Source organism: Lonchura striata, chromosome 27 (genome assembly GCF_050655825.1).
Source record: "Lonchura striata isolate lonStrDom1 chromosome 27, ASM5065582v1, whole genome shotgun sequence".
NCBI lineage: Eukaryota > Metazoa > Chordata > Aves > Passeriformes > Estrildidae > Lonchura > Lonchura striata.
This window is the reverse complement of record NC_140729.1, coordinates 12,189,885-12,206,645: the sequence shown is the minus strand read 5'-3', so window position 1 is coordinate 12,206,645 and position 16,761 is coordinate 12,189,885. Positions and strand designations below refer to the sequence as shown.

The following is a 16,761-nucleotide window of genomic DNA, read 5'->3' as shown; positions in this document are numbered from 1 at the left end:
GTCCCTACGCTGCCCCCCGCCGCCCCTGGGGGTCTCACCTGGCGCTGCCGCTCCTGCCACCACCGCCCGGCCCAGCGCTCCCCGGGCACCGCGAGGATCCCGCCGCCGCCGGGGGCAGGAGCAGCAGCAGCAGGAGGAGGAGGAGGAGGAGGAGGAGGAGGGAGGGAGGGAGGGAGGGAACCTGCTGCAGCGGCGGCCACACGGACGGGAAGAGGAGACCGGGGGCGGCTCCGCGGCCTTCGCCGCAGGCACCGGGACTGAGAAGGGCGGAGGGGGAGGGTGGCGGGGGATGGAGAGAGCGGGCTCCGGGCTGGGGTAGGCCGCGGATCCCCGGCCTCGCGTGAGGGGCCTAGCCGGGCCGGAGCGCGCGCGGGCCGGCGGTGGCAGGACAAAGGCCTGGCGGGAGGACGCGGCGGCCAGGTGGGACGGGCGGGAGGGGCGGGGGGTGCCAGGGACCGGCGGGCGCGGTGGGGCCGGGGCAGGTGCGGCCCCTCGTCCCTCCCGCCCCGCGGCGCTGGGCCCGGCCCGGCCGATGGGGGCACACGCGCTGGGGAAACCGCGCCGCGTCTCGCGAGATTTGAGTGGGGGAGGGAGAGAGGGGGGTCAGAGGGGGCGTGGCTTGAGTGGGGTGGGGCCTAAGGGGCAGAGGGCGGGGCGGGGCGGCAGGTGGGGGGGGGGGGGCACTGGGGCCTGGGGGTCAGGGCAGGTGTGAGGGTAGCAGGAACTGGGGGTATCACACACAGGGCACGGCGGCAGCCGGGGTGGAGCTTGACCGTCATGAGGAGCTGCGGGTCAGGACAGGTCTGAGGGGGCAGGGGGCATGGCAGGTGTCACACAGGTCTGGGGGAGCAGCAAGGGCTCAGGATGGACCATGAGGTTACAGGGTTCGGGGGGGTGAGGCTGAAGGGGCAGCAGGCTCAAGGGCAGGTCGTAAATAGTTTCAGGATGGGCACGGTTCTGGGGGGGTATTGGGGAGTAATGCACATGAACAAATAGAGGTTCAGAGATCCGTAGGGTCAGGGTGGCTGGGGTGGTAGGCACCAGGTGGAGTCAGAAGGGCCTGGGGGTCAGGGCAGGTCTGGGGGGTGCATGAGGTATGGAGGGTGGTCATACAGGGCTGAGGGGAAACAGAATGTCAAGGTGGACTATGGGGTCATGGAGGGATGAGGCGGCAGGATCCAGCCTTGGAGTGAAGTCAGGGCTCAGGGTCAGCAAGGTGGGGGCAGTGGGTGATTGCAGGTGGTGGGGAAGCAATGGTCAGGGGCGGCCAGAGGGGCTGGGGTGTGACAGGCACAAGGAGGGGGTCAGGTCCAGCCAGGGCCTGGGGGTGGGGCAGGGCAGGCCTAGGGACATGTCACCACCAGGGGAGCAGAGGCTGACCTACCCCCTGCCCCAGAGACGGGGTGCAGGTATGACATCCATGCACCCCCTAGTTCTTCACCTCCTCTCCAGTCTCCATCTTACACACCCACGAACAATCTCACTCCCCAAACCACCCTCGTTCTCCTGAGGGAGGGTGCAAGGGCACCTCAGCACCCTCAACTCATCCATACTCCATCCTTGCCCCCTGGGAACAGCATCTGGAATGGGCTAGGCCCCTGGTTCAGGGCTGATGCAGCATGTATATCATCTGTGAGATACAAGCCAGGTGCCTCAGCAGCCCCCAAGATACACAGTCCACTCTTGTCTTTCCAAGGCCAAACTGCCACCACTTTGGGAAAACAGTCTCCAAAATTAATAAAGATAGGGCTTGTTCTGGCTGGAATGGAGCAATTCCAATGCAGTTCATTTGGCTCATTGCAGGCAGCAGGGGCAGGACCCAAAGCGCTGCGGGTGTTGCACCCCATCGCTCCAAGGCTGAATCAGCTGTCTGAAAAGCAAACAAGCAGGAGAGGATTGTTGGGAAAGGAAGTGGCTAGGCCTGTCCAAGGGGAGGCAGGCGCGGATTAGCAACGGGAGCAGAGGTTCCTGGAACTCGATAAAGGATTTGCCAGGGCTGGGAATGCGAAGGGACATCCGTCACCTCCCCTTCACTGCATGACATCGAGCGATTTATGACCAAACTGGAACAGACTAGTTTGGCAAAAGGGATGTGGAGAGGAGCCAGCGGAGCATCGTGGAAAAACTGCTCCTGCAAGGCAATAGGGGAAATTGTGTATTGCTAATTTATTGTACTTTGTTAAGTTGGTGCAGCAAATGGCTCTGTGAGTGCTGCCTGCTTGTGTAAGCTGCTTTTCCTGTGCTTTTTTTTTTTTCAGTACCAGAGGCACTCCAGTTTCAGCTCCTGCTCTGTAAGTCACATTTTCAGCATGATCAATGGCAGGAATTTGTAAAATAATTAATTAAATAAATAGTGGTTTGTGTCTGTGTTGGGTTGTTTTTTTTTTTTTAAAGAAAAAATTCTGGAGTAAATATTCCATCAGCTGGTTGCTAATTATAGCCATTTAGGGAACATTAATTAGGACCACTTGCAGTGAACTTTGTTCGAGGAGGTTTAAATTTCATTTGTGCATTTCAGTTTGATTTTGGGTGGAGAGAGGAAAAGTTGTGGGAGCTGTTACACCCAATAAAGGGACTTACTGAATCCCCCAGCTCTTCTGGACTCCACTGCCCTAAGAAACACCTCCAACTCCAAATGGAGCAGTTCATCCGCTCAGAATGCCAGAACTGGACACCAGTAACAACCAATCTATGGTACTGTCCCTCACCTTTGTGTTTTAGGGGATCATTTTGGTCTAATTTTTCCTGTGTGTTTTCAACAGCGCTTGATGGGGCACTTCCTCCTCCTCCATACATTACCAGGGACTTCCTTGCCAGGTATCACAATGCCATCAGTATTTCCATGTAGGACACCAGAAGAAACTTTTGCTGTCACAGAATCACAGAATGGTTTATGTTGGAAAGGTCCCCAAAGCCCATCCTATCCCACCCTCTACCACAGGGCAGAGACATCTTCCACCAGACCAGGTTGCTCTAAGCCCCATCCAACCTGGCCTTTCACACTTTCAGGGATGGAGCAGCCACAACCTCTGTCATTTCCCGATGGTCGTTTGCTCACTGTCATTGTCACTGAAATCATAGACCAATGCCCCTCTTCTCTTTCCCTCCAGCAGGACCAAATTCCCAGGGAGAGCTTCCTGGAGAATCCACTGCAGCCAGGAATGTTTACCAAGACATCCCTTGATGCACTGCTGAGTTCCAGGCCTGACAGAGGACCCATGGCAACAGCCCTGGGCTCTGCCAGGTTAGGCTGGAACAGGAGGTGGTGACATCTGATAAGGAACAGATAAACCGAGGTTGCACTATTCTACTCCTGTGACTCCCCCTCTCCTGCCCTGCATTAATCTGAAATAACTAGGGTTTCTCTTCTCACTCTCAAATTCAGATCTGGGGCATATCCCCTTCAGCATATTCTGTAAAGGCAGCCCTTGTGTTTTGCAGTCCAAGTGCTCTGCTAGCTCAGTTCTGCTCCTGGGTGTCCAGCAGTTCATCCTCGGCTGTAGTCATATCCTTCCTGACACTCCTCTGCTGCACACTCAACCATGGTCCTCTCCACCTTCATCCTTTGAAGAGCAGCTCAGAGCAACACTTCCAGCTGCAATTTCCTTTCCAAGATGCCAAAATTGCACCTCACACCAGATACGGCAGCTGGTTGCTTTGTGGCACAGAGAGGGAAGGAATCAAGTTGTAACTGTATTTTTGGCTGTAAGCAGGAATTTCAGAGCAGCCTTTAAGGATCCTGCTTGCTGTCAGCAGAGTACAGGTAGGTACAAGGGACTTTAGAAAAGTTTGTCAGATAACAGTAGGAAGGAAGTTACTGGAAAAATTTCCCAGTGATCTCAGAACTTTTTCCTTCTACACTCCATCAGGACACAACTCTTAGGACACGGGGATGCACTGTACAGCCCAGCCTGGTATGCCACTTCCAACTGTGCTGTGCCAGCACATGTGAGATTGGGCTCCCTGAAACAGCAAAGGTCTCTCAGGTAAAAATATAATTATCAGTGTTGACACATCAGTCTTGGACTACCTTTTATGACATGTTCTCTCCTGGGAGCTGATCCTACAGATTTGGACTTAGCAATGAATTGGTGGTGCGATTTTTTGTTTATGTTGGTGGTTTTTTGTTTGTTTGTTTTAATAAGAAAAGCCAACTTACTAGAAGGTGCTTCTGGTCAGAAAAGGTCAGTTTGTTCTTACAAGGAAAGGTTTGCTCTTGAAAGTGGCTCAAATATGTAAATAGTTCATCACTTTGTACAGGAAATTTTCTGATTAAATTAAAGATTCTAATGTCAACTTCTAAGATTCTACTTCTAAAAGCTTATGAAGCCTCAAAATTTAAACAACATAAGGTTAGAAATCAGGATTCTGTTGACCTCAACTTGCTTTTTCCCATCATATTACACTTAGGGAGCAATTTCTGTGTGCTTCACATTCTGGCCCAGCAAGAGAAGAGACTATTTGGACCTCCAAGAATTCTCATGCAGGAAAACTCCTCCTTCCAGCCCACACCTGAGTGGCATATGAAACTAATCTGTTTTCCCTTTTTCTCATTAACTTTTTAAGAGCCCCTAAGCTCTGGTCCTTTCAGAAGAGCTGGTTATGAGTAAGAGTATGTACATGGCTGACCAAGTATCTCATCCATGGGGACAAGCCAGCTCTCCTCCAGCATCAGCTCTGCCAGATTGCTCCTGTGCACATCCTGCTTTCCAGGTCTGCCGTCAACCAGTGTTAATGTCTCTGATTACATTGCTGTGGTAGCTCTCCTCTTGTCTCAGACTCCTTGGATGTCAGTAATATCGCTAGTACACAGCACTTGTGTCATGTTTTGAAGAACGACCCAGATGCCACAGCTATTTTCTTTGTTGGTGAAGCTTGGAGTTCCCTTCCACAAGCACAGCATGCTCAGCAAAACAGCAGCAAGCCCTGCCTTCCCACCACAGCCACTCTGCTAACCCACAGGTTAGATTAGACCAAAGTTGGGTAAGATTTTATAGATTTTAGCAGAACATATAACAATTTCCTTCTGCCTTTTTGAAAAGATAAAATGTCAGAAGATTCTGATTTTTTAATGTGTTTTTGGTGACTTTTCTTTGTCTTTGCTTTCCAGGCTTGTGGAGTACACTAACTGCATTTTCCCAAGCATTTCTGTACTGTCATAATGTCTGGAAATCTACTGATATGAAGTATACAACAGAAGACATGACATTCCTCAGTGATTCTAGGACACAGGCAGCTGGGGACTGGAGAAAAAACAAATAGCCTGAATTTTTAAAATATAAAAGATTGCATGAATTATCTCAAATCCAAACATTTTGTAGCACTGGGGAAAAAGAAACCCCAACCAAAACCCACAAGAGTACAATCCTGAAGAGGCCTACCCTTGTCTGCACAGCAGATACTGTTAGACCTAATGAGGCATGAGCTGCCAGTGAAGATTTTTCTAGGCTTGGGGCATTCAAAACATGTCACCCTTGTGCAGATTCTTGTCTATTAAGGGTAGGGCTTCTGCCATGCTAGGAACATTAAAAGTGTCTTTCCTCATTTTCCTTAGGGAGACAACTGGTATTTGAGTGCCTCAAAGATAACATGCCATCACCTGACTCCTTCCTGAGGCCATTCCAAGAGTTTCCACCCTCCTACACAATGGAGTTTGTCTCTGAGGTAGTTCCTGTCCCTCCATCTACACCTTCAGGTATTGCATTAGGGAGGCTTTGATACCCAAACCCAGTAGGAAAGCATCCAGGTCACTCAACCTCCACAGAAGCAGCAAGCCATGTGCAGCCTCAGAGCCCTGATCCAAGGCAATGTGTGTGCTGCTCTGGAAGAGGAAGGCAGCTGTGTGCAGGCACCTGTAATCATGCAGCCACCTGGAACTGCACAGCCACCATGGCCGGGGAAACAAACCTTGCAGGCAGGAAAGGAACACCTCTGTGATCCCAAAGCACACAGTACTGGAAACATCTGCTGGTTCTGCAAGCATCTGAAACAATGTGATCCTCCTGAATGTGCCAGCAAGTCATTCCCCGTCCTTGCTCACTCTTGGATTCCCAGAATGCAAGAGGGCTTTATTCTCAACAGGGATTGTCCCCTGCTTTTCTTTCTCCTGAATAAAATGGGCACAATTGTGGTCAGAGGTGGGACGGAGTTGAGCTGCAGGCTGTGGCATGCACCTGCAGGAGCACATCGGAGCACAAAGAAGCACCTGGCAGCACAGAGAGGCTCGCATCTGCCCAGCCTTGGCGGGAGGAGGTGCCACGTGGCAGAGCCTGCAGCGAGAAGCCCACCCGGAGCTGACAGACGGGTGAACAGCCGTGACCGCCCCATAGAAGGACATTGACAAAGCGTGTTGCTGACGTAGCCATGTGTGATAGGTCACTTACTGAGAATTACCATAAAAGGAAATACTGTGTCTTGAAGAAGTGTTTAAAAGTAGCTTGTTTCTTTGAATAAACGATTCTGATTTCTTGCTGGTCTGACTCTGTCCCTCAGTTGTTACAAAAAATACCTCTACCTTACAGGGCTTTGGAAAGCCTTAATTAGACAAACTGCTCTGAGATTTGTGTAAGAGGAAAATCAAACCAACATCTTATTGTAAAGCTGGAGTTTTCTTAGTATATTCAGCCTCTTTGTGAATGTCTGCAAATGCATTTCAACCTTCCTAATGAGACTCATCTCAATAGGGAAGAAGTCACCTGCAGCTGTGGAAAAGTCAGATTTAATTTTCTGCGTAACCTCCACTGACCTCTTAACATCCACTATTGGCACCAAATGTGGAAAAAGCTATTTGGCTGTGTAATTACAGACTGCAGTGAGGCGCTGCTGCCCAGGTACTACTCCCCAGGTGAGGGGGATATGCAGCATGCCTTGAGCCTGGTCCCAGGGATGAAGAAGGAGTCCGAGGGGAGATGAGGCAATTTAATCTCCAAATGAGGAAAGCCACATCCAGTGACCCCGGGGAAAAGTGGTACCTCTCTTGTTACACCTGAGCAGATCCCTTTGTGTTCCACACCCAGCACAGAGGTGTGAGCCTGGCCCCTGCGACCAGGGACTACCAACAGCAGCTTCCTGCTTCACAGGAGCTGAAAGTAAATTACATATTCCAAAGATCTGGCAATCCCCCAGAACTCCCTAACTTCCACATAACATGAAAGTGCAAGAGCTACAATGGTCCTTATCCAAAGACAACCTGAATACAGCAGTCTTGCTCCACCTGAAAATCAAGATGCTGATCCCATGCTATGTTTGTGCTTGCAGTGAGGGTTTTTTGGAGTTAGCACCAGAGAGCACAGTTTAGAGCAGCAGGGTCCAAACCTCACCAGGATTTTCTTCTTTCCTGGAAACTCCCAACAGGCTGGGAGCTGCTGGCAGGTGCTAACATGTAAGACTTGCTAGTGAGCTTTGCCATTACTGCTTTCCAACTGCTGCCATTTCCTGCTCATCCCCCTGTGGGTCAAAGACCAAGAATAAAAGCCTTCACTGGCATGACAACTGCCATGCCATATAATCCCTGGGCAGGAGGGAAAAAACAGAGGCACACATGGCTCAGATTCCCTTGCCTTTCCCTGCCTGCGTTCCAGCCAAGTGTCCAGGCCTGGCTCATGCTCTTCTGACTCATGCTGTATCTTATTTAGTTCAGATCAGCACCCAGAGCTGCCTACAAAGGTAATTTCCTGCAATATGTCCCACTTTTTAAGCAACACAAGCTGCCATTCAGGCAGGCAGTTACATACAGGAACTTACTGCCTTCAGTGAGAGCTTAAAACATGAACTCCAGAGCTTTGCTGGTTAAGCACAGACCTGACAACTCCTTTTTCTCCAGAGCACTTCACTTTGTAGAATTCCTCCTAATCATAATTTTCCTGGTAATTTCTATCTTGCCCTGAAACACAGTTAAAATCAGAACTTCTATTGAGTCAGTGTCTAGGGACACTACATACAAGAATGTGTGCCAGGCACCCCCATGAAGGAAGAGAAATAGTGACAATAGCAAAAATGGTCCTGATTGTGGCATCCTCCCTGATGGGCTTATTTTCCCCGGTATGGCAACAAACCAAAACTGGTGGCACTTCTCTGACTGACAAATCAGATCCTCTTGATTGATCAGAACAAAGACTGCGTGACTCAGTTTCCCTTCATCTGATCGTGTACAGAGATGGAAGGATAGTCCCTGAATCCTGTAATAACTTGATCCCTGCAGCCCCATCCTCACTTCTAGGCAGTAAAACCTGCATCTTTCAGCAGTGCTCAGGAAAAACAGCTAAGTTCAGTTTGGGGCTGCAATTCCTGTAGGGAATCCATTGGGGACAAGCCAGAGTTCATCCCAATGCCAATGACAGCAAGAAGCTCTTCCAGCATTTGTTACGATGCAGTGCCAAAAGCTGCTGGTGTGTGCACAAGGAGGTTCTCTCTGCTCACATTTCTATTGAAAATAGTCAGGTCTCATTTATCCCAGAGCTCTAGAACTCACTGTAGATTAGAGATGTTGGCAGCATACCCAAAGAAGGCAGAGCAGAATTATTTGTGAGAGAAGATAACTGTGTCTATGCCCCTGGTCAAAAGAATTTGATGACCACTGCTGTAACAATTCAAACCACTATGGATGACTGTTGGGAAGGATGGATAAATATAATTATTCATAAATAATACAGCCAGGATGAGAACAGTCCTCCCTGGTAGCTGGACAATGCCCTTGCTTATGGATGGGTCCTGGGGTCAAGTGGACTGTTCCATCTCACTCCCCAAAATGTATGGTTTACCCTGCACCTCTATCCCTCCCCTAAAACATCAAGTGCCTGTAACCCCATTGGCCCAAGCCTTGTCCCAGCCCACCTTGAAGCCCCCTGATAAGGGGCCCCCGAAGGGCCAGACACCCTCTTGGAACTTCCCCTCCTCTTGGAACTTCCCCTCTCTTGCATCTTCCCCCTCATAGGACTTCCACCCTTTCCTAGAACATCCTCCTGTCTCTCCCCTCCCCCATCTCCTTAAGCCTCACCACGTGCTGCGTCTGGCAGCTCGAAGCAGGACCTTTCTGCATCCCTAATAAACCTTATACCCCAAGAGCAGCCTTCAGAGATCTCTCGTCTCCATTCACCTAAACCATCCTGGAGCTCAGCGCTCCCTACAGTTGACTGCTGTTCTCACTTTGCTGTGCTGTCAGGAAGATAAGGTGAAAGCTCCGACTTGCAGTTGAATTTACAATTTACTTAATTTTGAAGTGATGGCATCAGAAGTAGCCCCCAGCCCCTTGTTCACATCACTTCCCCTGTTCCCTCCTGCCTCCCAATTCATAGCCTGTCTGTGAAACCACAATACTCTGAGAAGAATTATGTACCGGGGGAGGCAAAAACTTCTTTGGCCTTCACTGGAGCCAGTGAAGGGAGCCCTCAGCACCACGGCTGGATCAAAGTCCTTTCTGAAGGACTACCTCCAAGTCCAAATTGAAGTCACAGGCTTGATGGCATTATCCCTACGTAAAGGATTATGTGAGGGGTGACAACAGGTGATGATAAAGTTCCCTTCCAGCCAAAAAATGCTATGAATCTCCAAGGAAATTCACCATCTTCTGGCAAGACTCAGGACCAAATTTTCCAAAGTGTAACAATGCCTGGCTCCAAGATCGCCAGGGCAGCGCATGTGAAAAACTACAAAATCACCTCTTCTGCTTGGGAGTGTCATCAGGGCACACCAGCATTGCCTGTAAGCCACAGACCACAAGATTTGGAATACTTGGAACAAAACCAGAGTAGAAATGCTCAGAAAGGCTTTAGAGTTAATATTACTCTGCTAAGAAGGAAGAGAGGGAAAAAAAACCCCAAACACTAATGGCACTTAACCTGTCTTTTCAGCGTGGTGAAAGTCAATCTGGAGATTTCCTTTGAACATGCTGGAAGGCTTGAGCAACCCAGTCTGCTCAGCAGGCCCAAGGCAGGAATGGTAGGAGCTGCTGCAAGTCAGAACCAAAGTACCTGAGCAGAGCTGTGTGGCAGGCAAGGCCTCAAGTGGCAGGAAAGCAGCAGATTCTGAGAGAACAGGAGCTGGTAGGGATTAGTTAAGGAAGCTCAGTGTCTGTAGGCTGCCTGGCTCAATTCAGGGCCATTAACTTGTTGCTTTCTGAACACCACCAGGAGGACAAGAAACAAAAGCACATCTGCACAGCACGGGCCCTGCTGAGTGACTGCTTAAATATTCCAGCAGAACTAAGAGCACTGAGAAAGGCAAAAAGCCACTTCAATGGCTCCAGGCTCACAGGGCTGCAAGTTTTTGCTTGAAGTCCAAGTTAAAACCAGGCAACTGCGATACAGCCTTGAAAGCACAAACATATAAGCCTTCATTTTTTCCCATTCAGGAGTTTGAGTTTAAAGGGGAGTCCATCAACTTTACATAAATCATGTTTATAATTAAAAACATATTTTCCTGCACTGCTTACAAGCCTTTGGATGATTAATAAGACATTTTTCAAATTACTTTAATTTGCACTAATTATGCTGATTGTGTACCCCAATAATTTTTTCTTGCAGGGAGATAAAGCTATCCCAGGAGGAGGTCTTCCTTCAGGGACCAAGAGGGAAAGGACCCCAGGGAACTGCCTGAGGCCCCAGTAACACAGAGGAGGTCTGTCACAGAGGTCGTTACACTGAGTCATGTGAGGTCTAATCCTCATAGAGCTCTTGATAAGCCTGACTCTGCACCTGGATAAGCTGAGGAGACTTCAGCTTGCTCACCTGCTTCCAGAGGACTTGAGCTGTGTTTTGCCTAGACCTTGGCTGAGGCCCCAGCTTTGTCAGGGAACCAGACTTTGTAGGTTTAGCATGAAAACACAGCAGTGACTGCAGAGCTTCTGGGGTGGGCCAGACTTGTGCTCAGCAGAAGCCAAATAGGAATCCTTATCTACTGGATTCTCAGAGGACAAGAGCTACATAACCACCACTGGACCTTCAGAGGAAGACCAGACCCTTCTACAGGATCACTGCTTCAACAGAACCACATCTATAATTTAAAGAAGACTGCAGTCACCATTTAATGGGACTATCACCCCCCTGACCAACAGGGTGTCAGGTTATATCCTGACTTTGTCAGGTTAAGCCTGTGTTTCTTGCCTTTATTTACCTTTCCTATTAAATTGTAGCTCTGACCTGGTATCTCTTGTTGGTTTGTTTTCAAAGTAGCACAGCCTTTCTCTTCTGGTTCAAGACAGCAGTTATCTCATAACCTGTGTGGCTCTAGAGGTGACAATGTCAAGCTCCAAATACGAGTCTGTGGCTAATAAAATACAGGGGAGCTGTGCTTCAGCCAGGACACACACAACATATCTTGATGCTTCATGAACTAAAATAAGGCTACAGACACCAGCTAAGGCTTTCTTCTTCAACTAAAGGACAGACACAAGTGAGACTTGTAACGAGAGAAGACTGTAGTTCCCTAATGGTGGCCCAGGCTCAGACAAGCACATGAGGTTTTTTGTGGGATATGAGGCTATAACTGTTAAACTGCTGAAGTTGCTAAGGCTAATGCTCACCAGAAGGCCCTGTGGGAAAGGCACAGCTGCAGGCTGCATGGTTGGAAGCTGGCTGAGGGGTGAGAAGCAGCTATGAGTGAGGAGAGAGTCCTCACTCTGGAAACGAGGTTGTGGTATGGACAGTGTATGAGCAGGAAGGTGATTGCGTACGGACAGTAGCACGTATGGACAGCAGCACTGCAGCTGAGCCAACCAATGGGTGCCCTTCTTCTGTTAAGTTCTGTTAGGGCTTGGTTTGCTTTCAGTTATGTCAGGTGGAGATTAAAGGTATAAAAAAGGGTGATTTCTACAATAAAGCAATCTCTTTTGGATGCATAAGGGGGTCCATCTTGCTTTGTTCTCCATTGCTACAGAATGGCTGGCCTGAATGGGGACCTTTAAAGTGGTGCAGGGTGTGTTATCGCTCTGGTAGCAACTCCCACTGGCTCAAGGGATGGGCCAGCTGCAAAGAGTCTGGGAAGGGATCTGGGGAAAATAATCTGTGAGAGTTTGGGGAAGAACTCAAGAATCAAAAGTGTGCGCACCTCACGTACCATAGGTGAGTATACCTGTAGAAAGAATATGGGAGGTGGAATCCCCTGGAACAAAGCAGGAGCTTAGTCTGGGTATGGTGGCTCCTACATCAGCAATCTACTAATATGACTGATGCAAATATGCAAAACTGAGCACCCTGCTGGACTGGGTCTAATCATGCTAAAGATTTTCTCTTTAATGGGGTCCCTTCAGTCAGACTGGCAAGTGGTGGGGCAGGCAGAGACTTTTTGATACTACCAAAGATGGCTATGCTGAAGATTGTGAGTGCCTGGCCACATGGTGGCCTTTAAAGTAAATTGCATGAATGGCAGCCATTATGAAGCTTCAGAAGTTAATTTCCCCAAACCTTCAGAGCCACTAGTGCCTGTATATGACCCTGAGATTAACCCATACTCTACAGAATTGCCTTACTGCGAGATTAACCCAAGCCCCATGGAATTGCCTTACCCTAACGGAAATCCTTGCATAGGTGATCCTCTCAGTGCAGAATTCCCACGCCACAGGTGGGTGATGGGTTCTCTCCCTGTCCAAAATGGCAATGCAGTAGTCCAGCACTGGCAGAAATGCAGGGAAGCTGCCATGAAGGAGAGCGCCTTGGCAGTTGTTACAGCCTGCCTAGTAATATATGCGCCAAAATAACACCAACCTACCAAGAGCTAGACTATAAAGTAATTAAAGAACTGAGGATGCTAGTAAAAGAAAGCAGCATATCTTCCCAACATGCCCTACGCTATCAGTCTATCAGAACTGTTTGTCCTCATACCTCATGACTGGAAAAGCATAATGAAAATGATTCTAACAGCAATGGAGTCTGCAGTCTGGCTAACCAATTACTGAGAACTGTGTACAATCCAGGTGGAAGTGCTGTGAGAAAGAAATCCATCAATTGTGATGCACAGCTGACCAGAGAAGGTGCTTTTGTAGTCCCTACAGCGCAGGCAGGCCGCCTGCGTGATGTGTATGATATCATCACCCACCTAGCTTTGCAAGCGCTGCAGCAACTCCCGGGGACGGGTACCCATTCTAACATGTTGTCCACTAAGATTTTACAGGGTCCAGCAGAGTAGTTTGTGTAATTCCTGGATAGAATTACTGGACAAGCCGCACTCTCCTGGCAAGTTGATAATAATGAAGCCAGAGTTATTCTGTTGTGGCAGCTTGCTTTCACCAATGTGAACGAAGACATTCTTCCTTCATGAAGATATGCCTAGAAAGCCATTGCTTGCTGTTCACAACCCACATACTTGTGACATAGCAGATATGGTTAGAACATGCCAAAATGTGGGAACTACTGCTTATAATACTAACTCTTAAGCATCAGCTTTAGCCGAACTCTTTCAAGTTTTGGACATGCAGGCAGGGGGTTGTTTTAAATGCAGTTCAATGGGTCATTTTAAAAAGGGTTGCCCACAACAAAGGGACAGGATAAAAATATCACCTAGAGATTGTCATTGGTGTGGAAGAGGGAAACATTGGGCTGCTGAATGCTGCTCCCAGTGCCCTGTAAAAGGGAAGGCTACACAGCCAGGAAGCTTCTGGCGGGGGGCAGGTTTGCACATCCCAGAGAATCAAAAAAATGCAAGGCAAAATATTTGACAAGCAAGTTCCTGCCTGCAACCACAGGCAGTAAAGGGCTGGACCTTGCCTCCAGAGAATCAGTAACTCTTAGGACATTTTCAGTGCACTTAGTTCCTACTGGAGTGTGGGGACTCCTTGGTAATAACATCCATGCTTTGCTAATAGGGTGTTCCTCTGCTACTCAAATTGGGACATTTTGTACTACCTGAAGTTATTGATTCAGATTATGAAGGCGAAATACAAATTGTGCTATGCACTGCCGAGCCACCCTGCTTTATACCTGCAGGTCAATGTACAGCACAACTTATTCCCTTTTCCAACAAAACACCTACTGGCAAGGGTTAATGTTGCACAAGTAACTTTGGTAGCACAGGTTAGCCACAGGCGTTCTGGACAAACTCTATTACAACAGTTCACCCAACCTTAACTTGCAGTATAGATGGCAAATATTTTAAAAGGCTTGTTGATACTGGAGCTGATGTCTCTATTATTAAAAGCAATGAATGGCCTAGTAATTGGCCCACAATCAGCCTCACACTGACCCTAACTGGGGTGGGAGGAATGCAGTGCCCTAGACCTAGCACTCACCTTTGGCTTGTCCTTGGCTCTGATGGGCAAACTGCCTGAATTGCCCTATTCATTGCCTCTATACCATGCACATTATGGGGAAGAGATGTTCTGGGACAATTTGGAACAACCATACAAAGAGACTCAACCTCACTGGAGAACTTTCTTTCATAGGGGCCACTGAGCAGCCATTCCAAAATCAAATACTGGACATATGCAAACTCACATGGTGGACTGAAGACCCTGTTTGGATCGACCAATGGCCCCTATGAAAGGAATGGTTACTAAATTTAAAACAGCTTATGGAAGAGCAATTGTACTTAGGCAATATCTGCCCACCTTCTAGCCCTTGGAATACCCCTATATTCTGTATACCTAAGCAAAATGGCAAGTGGTGATTATTGGAGGATGTATGGGCAGCAAATGCAGTTATTGAACCTCTGGGGGCTCTGCAGCCTGGGCTTCCATCATCCACAATGATTCCCTAAGGGGAATCTTTGTTTAAGACTGGCTCTTAGTAATTTTAGACCTAAAAGATGTTTTTTTCATCATCCCTTTATATCCTGATAATGTACCTCAGTTTGCCATTTCTGTGCCTACCCTGAATCATGCATAACCAATGAAGATATTTCATTGGACTGTGTTGCCACAAAGCATGAGTAACAATCAAACTACATGCCAAAGGGTAGTTAATCTTGTCCTACAGCCTGTTTATCGTAAATTTCCGGCTGCAACCATGTATCAATTATGGATGACATTTTACTCGAAGCTCATGATCAATCCATCTTATGTTCTATTCAGGTAGCTGTCATGCAGGACTCATCATGGCACTTGAAAGCTGCAATGTGAGTCTCCATGGCATTATCTGGGGTGGAGAATTATTCTGCAGACTATCAGCCCTCAGCCTTTAAGGCTTTGTGTTAAAGACACCCTAACTTTAAATTAATTACAGAAACTGCTAGGTTCCTTGAATTGGTTGCATCCTGTTTTGGGTCTCTACAGAACTTTTACACCCTTTATTTGACTTACTCAGAGGAAACCCCCACCTGCCTTTGCTTTGACAGCTGACCCCAGAAGCTAAAACTGCCTTTTCACACTGTGCTCAAGTACTAGAAAACCAACACAATTGGAGGTGGGATCCTGATAAATCTGTGTACCTTGTTATAATTGCTAGCAAATGTCAACCTTTTGCCATTTTCTTTCAATGGTTTGTTAATGATAAAGACCCTTTACATGTGTTAGAATGGTTATTCTAACCTCACACAGCAACAAAGACTGTGTGGACTGTTAATGATATGTTCTCATATTTAATTAAGAAAGGCAAAGAGTGACAACAAATTCTCAATGGCCAAGATCCATGTACCATTTACACACCTGCAAGTAAAGACATGGCAAGAAATTTGGCAGGGTTACTATTAGAAGGCAGTATTTTTCAAATTGCACTTGCAAATTTTTCTGGACAATTATCTATCCATTATCCCTCAGGTTGTTTATGGACAAATACGGGTAATCTCCCCTTGTATGCAAAGCGTCACTGCAGCATGACCCCTGTCAACGGACCAACTGTTTTTACAGATGCATCCAGCAAAACTAACAAAACTGCAGTGATTTGGCATGGAGGTGACTCTGCCCAGTGGCATAAGAGGGTATTAATATTAAAAGATGCTTCTGTATAAATTTTAGAATTGGCTGCTATCCAATATGACTTTCAGTTATTTTCACAAGAACCACTTAACATTGTAACTGATTCCTCATATGCTGCCAATGTTGCATTCCATTTAGAATCTTCCTATTTAAAGCATGTTAATAACCATCTTTTGTTTACAGAGTTAACACTGTTGATTTCGATTAACAGCCAGCAGCATGATTTTGTGTTACATGTTTGCTCCCACACAGGTTTACCTGGGCCTATTGCAGAAGGTAGTAATTAGGCAAATATTACTGTTATGACAGGTGTGGTACCAAATACTTTTGCTCATGCCCAGCTATCTCATTACTTTTTCCATCAGAATGCTTGTTCTCTTTACAAACAATTTCAATTGACCTCCTCCTAAGCTCGTGATATGCTATTGTCTTGCCCCTCTGTAGTGGGATTGCTCCTGCTCCTTTAGGAGAAGGTACTAAGCTCAAGGTTTAATAGCTAACTCCATTTGGCAAACTGGTATTACCCATATCCCAGAGTTTGCTAATCTTAAATATGTTCATGTTTCTATTGACACCTATTCCCATTTCCTAATGGCAACTTCTTATACTGGAGAGAAGGCCTGTGATACTATCAGGCACTGGCTCACCTGTTTCCCCACTCTGGGCCTTCCCAACACCATCAAAACTCTGGGCCTTCCTGAGACCGTCAATAGACCTGCCTACACCTAAGAGCGAGTTGGTAACTTCTTGCAGCAATGGTGTGTATCTCACCATATGGGCATTCCCCACTCTCCCACAGGGCAAGCTATTGCAGAGCATGCCCATAAAACCCTAAAAACGATGCCTGAAAAACAAAAAGAGGGGGAGTTGCAGTGCCCTCATGGCAGACTAGCTAAAGCCTTGTATGTCCTCAGGTTTTT

At 47.7% G+C, this 16,761-nt stretch overlaps 1 protein-coding gene and 2 long non-coding RNA genes across 12 annotated transcripts in view; 2 read left to right on the top strand and 1 right to left on the bottom strand.

Moving 5' to 3' along the window:
- TLK2 (tousled like kinase 2) overlaps positions 1-510 on the bottom strand; it is a 42,911-nt gene extending 42,401 nt beyond the window's left edge. For 2 of the 9 annotated variants that reach the window (XM_021542307.4, XM_021542309.3), the window contains exon 1: positions 39-154. The gene's annotated coding sequence lies outside the window, so the exon portion shown is untranslated. Of the gene's footprint in view, positions 1-38 lie in introns of all 9 variants that reach the window. The other 7 variants (XM_021542308.3, XM_085562158.1, XM_085562160.1 and 4 more) reach the window with 7 other exon arrangements.
- LOC146765238 (uncharacterized) lies at positions 280-3,238 on the top strand. 2 transcript variants are annotated; one of them, XR_014950241.1, is made up of 4 exons: positions 280-420; positions 2,259-2,291; positions 2,593-2,694; positions 3,111-3,238. It is a non-coding gene; the product is annotated as an uncharacterized LOC146765238 (long non-coding RNA). The 2 variants fall into 2 exon arrangements; XR_014950242.1 differs by lacking the exon at positions 3,111-3,238 and having other exon boundaries at positions 2,519-2,657.
- A 386-nt stretch (positions 3,239-3,624) lies between these two features.
- On the top strand, positions 3,625-6,476 carry LOC146765237 (uncharacterized). The gene is made up of 4 exons (XR_014950240.1): positions 3,625-3,763; positions 3,870-3,986; positions 4,567-4,962; positions 5,111-6,476. It is a non-coding gene; the product is annotated as an uncharacterized LOC146765237 (long non-coding RNA).
- Positions 6,477-16,761: the final 10,285 nt, after the last annotated feature.